At 47.9% G+C, this 7,500-nt stretch overlaps 1 pseudogene; it reads left to right on the forward strand.

Moving 5' to 3' along the window:
* The first annotated feature begins 1,691 nt into the window (after nt 1–1,691).
* LOC143266433 (large subunit ribosomal RNA) overlaps nt 1,692–7,500 on the forward strand; it is an 8,299-nt pseudogene continuing 2,490 nt past the window's right edge.

The raw sequence follows: 7,500 nt of genomic DNA on the forward strand, positions 1-7,500 counted from the left end.
ACGTTTCGGAGCGGGATCCGATGGTCGAACGCGAGAGAGAGAACAACTTGCGAAATTGGCGAAAACGTACGAGCGATGGTTGGACATTTCGTCGGCGTTTGACGCGGAGAATGTTAAATGGAACGTTCGTGTCTCGCCCTCTCTTTGCTAGTGTTCATTTTTTTCACAGGCGACAGAAGAACATTTTCGTATATCTCGCAATTCTTAGTTTTTAGGATCTTCTCGGCGGAATGCGCTTATCTCGGCTTGCGTGAGTCGTGGTTTCTAGTTAAACCCCTAAAAGAGACCATATACGACCGCCCGTGAAAGAGCGCTCCCGAGTCGAAAACACCTAACTACAGAAGGATATTTAGACGAGAGAGAAAATGATTCTTCGCCCTGCGAGAGAATTGTTAGACACCAATTGAAGGAAGCAAGCCGAGAGTAGAGCGTGTTTACGGCGTTTCTCCGCGCTCCCGACGTTGTCTGAAATGATTGTCGAATTTTTTTTTCGACGGTGCGAAAGTTTATACAACGAGGGGAAAAGTTAAAAATAAACGTGCGACGGAAGCTCTTTCACGGTTAAATTATTACGAGATCGTAGCTTCGCCACGTTTTTTTTAACATTTACAAGCGCAGATCGCTTCGTTGTCGTTGATTAGAAGCGGAAGACCGCGCGATCCCAATACGGGTTCCGGTCGTCCAGTCCTCGAAGTGCATAATTGTGCCGGACGGACGTTGAAAAACCCGGACCGATCGAACGATAAACGCTTATTTGGTGATCGTCTTGCGAGAGTCTCCCTTCATTGTTGTTCGTGTGTTAAATTTCTTTTATCGAACAACGGTCGAACGCAAATGAACAATGACATTTACACCGAAGATCGATCTCGAAACGCTTTTGTTCCTCCTTTTGTGCGCTCGTGGTTTCATCGAACGATATATACACGACGAAGGTGTACCACGCACGTTAAAAATGGGATTTCTTTTTTCCTTTAACCCTTTATTCTCTGGACCATGATAAGTCACCGATGGTTTACATGGCTGTCTCTGGCATTCTCGCCCTTTTCTTGGGATTTTGCGTCGGAACGCGACAGCAAAAGAAAAAACGTATCGGACGATGCGTCTTTACGGTTTATCGACCGTCGAGTGTATATTCGAACGTAAATATGTTGTAACGGTATATGTATCCTTTAGGGGACAAAAGAAACATGAAACGATCGTGTGCGAGAGCGCGCCGAGGGTAAGAAGAAAAGGTGTCCGACCTTTATCTCCTCGTTGTCGTAGTCTCTCCTCGTCGTTTGTTTTAACGCGCCCTGGATAGATAAAAAGATATATCCGATTATAATATATACATATATACTCCGACGCGAGTCGAGAACAACCGGACGTCGTCGTCGTCGTTTTTTTTTTTTGTCGTTGTCCCGCCTGCCCGAATATGCGGCGTTTTAAGTGCCTTTTTTCTTTTGTCGAACAAAAGAGAGAGGAGACACCGAGCTTTCATTTTGGCTCGTACGTACCTTCGAGTAGTCGACGATATTGTGTTGATCCGAAAAGAGAAAAATAGTTGGTTATCGAACGATACAAGGAAAAAATCGAACGACATAATCCCTGTGCGTCGTTGGTATTAATATACCTTTCGTATTACGTGTCGAAACCCCGAAAAGAGCGTACAGTTTGTGGTATAACTTTGAAAAGAAATAATAAAATTTCGACGACCTCAGAGCAGGCGAGATTACCCGCTGAATTTAAGCATATTAATAAGCGGAGGAAAAGAAACTAACAAGGATTTCCTTAGTAGCGGCGAGCGAACAGGAATGAGCCCAGCACTGAATCCCGCGGTTAACGCCGCTGGGAAATGTAGTGTTCAGGAGGATCCGTTTATCCCGAGACATCGAATCGCGTCCAAGTCCATCTTGAATGGGGCCACTTACCCATAGAGGGTGCCAGGCCCGTAGCGACCGGTACGCGTCTCGGGTGGATCTCTCCTTAGAGTCGGGTTGCTTGAGAGTGCAGCCCTAAGTGGGTGGTAAACTCCATCTAAGGCTAAATATGACCACGAGACCGATAGCGAACAAGTACCGTGAGGGAAAGTTGAAAAGAACTTTGAAGAGAGAGTTCAAGAGTACGTGAAACCGTTCAGGGGTAAACCCGAGAAACCCAAAAGATCGAATGGGGAGATTCATCGTCAACGAAGCTGGCTCCCGTGTTGGTGCGATAGTGCCCCGGATGGTCCCGTTACGGCGGGTTTCCCATCGGCGTGGGCACACCACCCGCGGCGAATGTTCCGGCTATGTAGTCGTGCACTTCTCCCCTAGTAGAACGTCGCGACCCGTTGCGTGTCGGTCTAAGGCCCGAGGCGAAGACTGTCCGTCGCTTTTAGCGTACGATGACAGCCCCTTGGATGCCCGGCCGACTGCGCGACGGTACTCAGACGGTATCGGGCCGCAAAATTCTCGAACGCACTGCGTCCAGGACCGCCGCAAGCTCGTTCCAGTCTAGATACCGGATGTACGGACTTAGCGCCGTAACCGGGCCTGGCGGGCTGTTGGCAGGCGGAGTCCTTGGACTGGCCAAACTTTGAATTACCGGTCGGCGACGCTATTGCTTTGGGTACTCTCGGGACCCGTCTTGAAACACGGACCAAGGAGTCTAACATGTACGCGAGTCATTGGGATTTGATAAACCTAAAGGCGAAATGAAAGTGAAAGTCGTCCGTGAAGTCGACTAAGGGAGGATGGGCCTCGTTACGATTAGGCCTCGCACTCCCGGGGCGTCTCGTTCTCATTGCGAGAAGAGGCGCACCTAGAGCGTACACGTTGGGACCCGAAAGATGGTGAACTATGCCTGGTCAGGACGAAGTCAGGGGAAACCCTGATGGAGGTCCGTAGCGATTCTGACGTGCAAATCGATCGTCGGAACTGGGTATAGGGGCGAAAGACTAATCGAACCATCTAGTAGCTGGTTCCCTCCGAAGTTTCCCTCAGGATAGCTGGCACTCGACTCGAACGCATAACGAGTCTCATCTGGTAAAGCGAATGATTAGAGGCCTTGGGGCCGAAACGACCTCAACCTATTCTCAAACTTTAAATGGGTGAGATCTCTGGCTTGCTTGAATTTTCATGAAGCCACGAGATATAAATTGATAAAATTTTTCTTGGATCAGAGTGCCAAGTGGGCCAATTTTGGTAAGCAGAACTGGCGCTGTGGGATGAACCAAACGCAGAGTTAAGGCGCCTAAGTCGACGCTTATGGGATACCATGAAAGGCGTTGGTTGCTTAAGACAGCAGGACGGTGGCCATGGAAGTCGGAATCCGCTAAGGAGTGTGTAACAACTCACCTGCCGAAGCAACTAGCCCTGAAAATGGATGGCGCTGAAGCGTCGCGCCTATACTCCGCCGTCAACGGCAAGTGCGCAGGAACGGGATTTAGTTCCCGTTCTCCATGAAGCCTTGACGAGTAGGAGGGTCGCGGCGGTGTGCGCAGAAGGGTCTGGGCGTGAGCCTGCCTGGAGCCGCCGTCGGTGCAGATCTTGGTGGTAGTAGCAAATACTCCAGCGAGGACCTGGAGGACTGACGTGGAGAAGGGTTTCGTGTGAACAGCCGTTGCACACGAGTCAGTCGATCCTAAGCCCTAAGAGAAATCTAATGTTGATGAGGTGTCCTAAAATTCACGCTTTTCGAACGCAAATGACAAACATACGTACGCTCGCACGCACGTACGCGCGCAAAAGGCAAAAAATGTTAAAAAGAGAAAAAAATTGCAGTTAAATAACAATTTACGTCGCCGTCGTTTCGTGTTTGTGTCCTAATCCACCGCTCGAACATGATCATTTTTATTGATAAATTGACAAAAACGTTGAACGCTGAAAAAAAATGATCGCGGTTCGGATCGATGGATACTTCACGTTCGACGTGATGCGACGTTGTCGAACGCCTGAAAGCGATTTTTTTTCTATTTTTTGCTTGGTTAAATCTTACAAACTATCGAACGCAAGTCGTGTCGTCGTTGCGTCGCAGATGCGTCGTTGTTTATATAATTTTGCGTGATTTGGGAAGAAACACACCCATCGGGCGAAAGGGAATCCGGTTCCTATTCCGGAACCCGGCAGCGGAACCGCATACCAATCGGGCCCTCGTAAGAGTGTTCGTCGGGGTAACCCAAAATGACCTGGAGACGCCGTCGGGAGATCTGGGAAGAGTTTTCTTTTCTGTATAAGCGTTCGAGTTCCCTGGAAACCTCTAGCAGGGAGATAGGGTTTGGAACGCGAAGAGCACCGCAGTTGCGGCGGTGTCTGGATCTTCCCCTCGGACCTTGAAAATCCAGGAGAGGGCCACGTGGAGGTATCGCGCCGGTTCGTACCCATATCCGCAGCAGGTCTCCAAGGTGAAGAGCCTCTAGTCGATAGATTAATGTAGGTAAGGGAAGTCGGCAAATTGGATCCGTAACTTCGGAATAAGGATTGGCTCTGAGGAGCGGGGCGTGTCGGGCTTGGTCGGGAAGTTGGCCAGGCTGACGTGCCGGGCCTGGGCGAGGTGAACGGTTGGCGACTTCGCGTCGCGTCCCGGAATCCGAGCTCGGTCCCGTGCCTTGGCCGCCAACGGATCTTCCTTGCTGCGAGGCTTCTTGTGACGGCTTCGGCCGTCCTTTTCGCCTCTTCGGCCGCCATTCAACGCTTAGCTCAGAACTGGCACGGACTAGGGGAATCCGACTGTCTAATTAAAACAAAGCATTGCGATGGCCCTCAAGGGTGATGACGCAATGTGATTTCTGCCCAGTGCTCTGAATGTCAACGTGAAGAAATTCAATTAAGCGCGGGTAAACGGCGGGAGTAACTATGACTCTCTTAAGCGTAAATCGCTCCGAGTTTCTCCTTCGGTTCGCCGGGGGAAAAACTCCGTCGCTTGCGTGAGTCATGGTTGCAGGGATGGCAATGCGTAACTCAGACCTCTCGTTAGGTCCTTCAGCCTCTCCCATCCAAGCCGCACGACCTACCTCCTAGTGGTACCTGCCGGTAACGTGACTGGTTGGCTGTTTGGGTGACTCACGTCACCATCGCAGTCCCAGTCACGGCTAAACGGCGTGCGGCGATTCTGGCGAAAGCCAAATGGACCCTTCGGGTTTGCAGCCCGCTGGGTTCATGCCTTCGGGCGAAGTTTAATGCACCAAAGAAAAATCAAACAAGCCTCGGATGGCCGGATTGCTCTACCCGGGGGGTGAACACCCTTCCGGGCGTTGACGACAATGGCGATAGTATAAGGAATCATGAGTCGGTACAAAATTTAAATATATGCCCTTCCTGTAGAATTGACCTGAGCAGTCGTACGTCGGCGAGTGCTGCCCAACACAAGCGGCGATGCAATGCACCCCCTAAACAGGCCGATGGATACACGTGCGAGATATGCAAAAATCCTTATAAGACCTTCGCCGGTCTGCGTCAGCACCAGCGCAGAACCCACCCAGAACAATACAATAGTGCAGACCTTGAGCTACGGGACAAGAGATTGGCTACATCCAAAGCGAAATATACAGATTCCGAAATTAAAATGATAGCATGCCATGAAGCCAAAATTGAAAATAGACAAAATATGTTCGCAAAAGATATTTTAAAGATATTATCAGAATTCTCTGGACGACCTTTGGAAGGAATCAAAAAACTACGACAGAGAGATATATACAAGTCATATTTAGATGAACAGACCAAGGATGTAGACAATACAAGCATTCATGAGGAACATCCGCTAACACCGAGGGATGATGTGCAGCAAGTTGAGGAAGCTGCCGTGAATAGTGCCGCCGAAGAACAGACATCCAACGCGGGTGGTGATGACTCTAGCGCTTGCCATCTAATAAAATCGAGCGAGATGTGCTGTCTTCTGCGTGAGGTTAAAGCCGAAGCATCTGGCACAATGTCCCGTATCATTGAGGCCGTGCTTGGAGATACCCCACCTCTGGAGGTTACTGATATGCTCGACCATTTCATCAGATCCATACCTGAAACAGAAAAAGAAAGTAATGAAAACAATAACAAAAGTAAATACAAACACAACAACAATAGTAACTTATGTAAACAAGGTAAAGCAAAACAAAGAAATAGTAACAACAAACAAGTAAATAATCGCAAAAACTACAATGCAAATTCATTCAATAAACGAATTGGCAACCGCTCAAAAAGGAAATCATCTGAGTATGCACGCATCCAAAAATTATACAGAAAAAACCCAAGCCAAGTGGCTGAGCATATACTAACCGGAAACAACATAAGCGTATCGGAGAAGCCTCCAATGGAAAAATTTTTCGACTATTACAGTAAGTTATTTGCTGCCAAGGATCTTGGCTGGCAACCCACAGCACAAGAACCAACTAATAGCTATGATTTGTCCTACCCAATATCATATACCGAAATTCATGAACAACTAGTTAAATTAAAAGAGTCTGCGCCTGGGCCTGACAGAATAGACCGAAAGACACTGCGGGAAATGCCTCGGCATGATCTATATGCCTTGCTCAATATCCTGTGGGGAACAAAGATCCTACCCCCCGTCCTCCGGTTGAACAGAACGACACTGCTACCTAAGTCCGGGGACCTTATGGACCCCAAGCAATGGCGCCCGATAACGATATCAAGTAGAATACTGCGGTTGATGAATAAGATTGTGGTTACCCGATTAGAAAATAATATTCGACTCGCCCATGCTCAAAGGGGCTTCACCAGAATTGATGGAATAATGGCCAATAGCACAATTCTCCAAACAATCATCAAAATGAATAGACGGAAATCAAAGCCATTCACAATACTATCCATAGATCTTGCTAAAGCTTTTGACTCTGTAAACATCACATCAATAGTAAACGCCTTGAGAAAACAGGGGGTAGATCCCCACACAATAGAATATATTCAAAACAATTATAAAGACATAACCACAGTCTTGGAATGCCATGGCGACAGATCCGAGCCGATATCAATAAACCGCGGGGTCAAACAAGGTGATCCCATGTCGGGTTTTCTGTTTAACTTGATAATCGATGAACTCATAAGAGAGATGAGTCAAAGGGAGGGTATTGAGGTAAACGGTGCCAAAATAACCGTTATCGCATTTGCCGACGATATAGTAATTCTCGCACCGAATCCCAAAATAATGACCACTCATATCGGAGTTCTGGAGACCTTCTTCGAAAAACATGGACTTACCGTCAACCCGTCCAAATGCGCAGCGTTCCAGAGCCTGATAGTGCCCGGCACCAAGAGGTTGGTAGTCGATACGCGACCATATCTTCGTGTAAATAACGCTCCAATACCAACATTGGGAGTAGCTTCGCAGCTCAGATATCTTGGATATAACTTCAAGCATGATGGAATATCAACACCTTCGCCATCAAATACCGAGGATATGCTAAACAGGTTAAAGAAGAGTCCACTGAAACCCTGGCAGAAATTGAACATATTACAAAGGTACTTAATACCCCGATTGCATCATAGTCTTCAGAATATGGATATCAACAAAAAGAAATTAAAATATTTG

Source organism: Megachile rotundata, unplaced genomic scaffold (genome assembly GCF_050947335.1).
Source record: "Megachile rotundata isolate GNS110a unplaced genomic scaffold, iyMegRotu1 scaffold0694, whole genome shotgun sequence".
In the NCBI taxonomy this organism is placed as follows: Eukaryota; Metazoa; Arthropoda; class Insecta; order Hymenoptera; family Megachilidae; genus Megachile; species Megachile rotundata.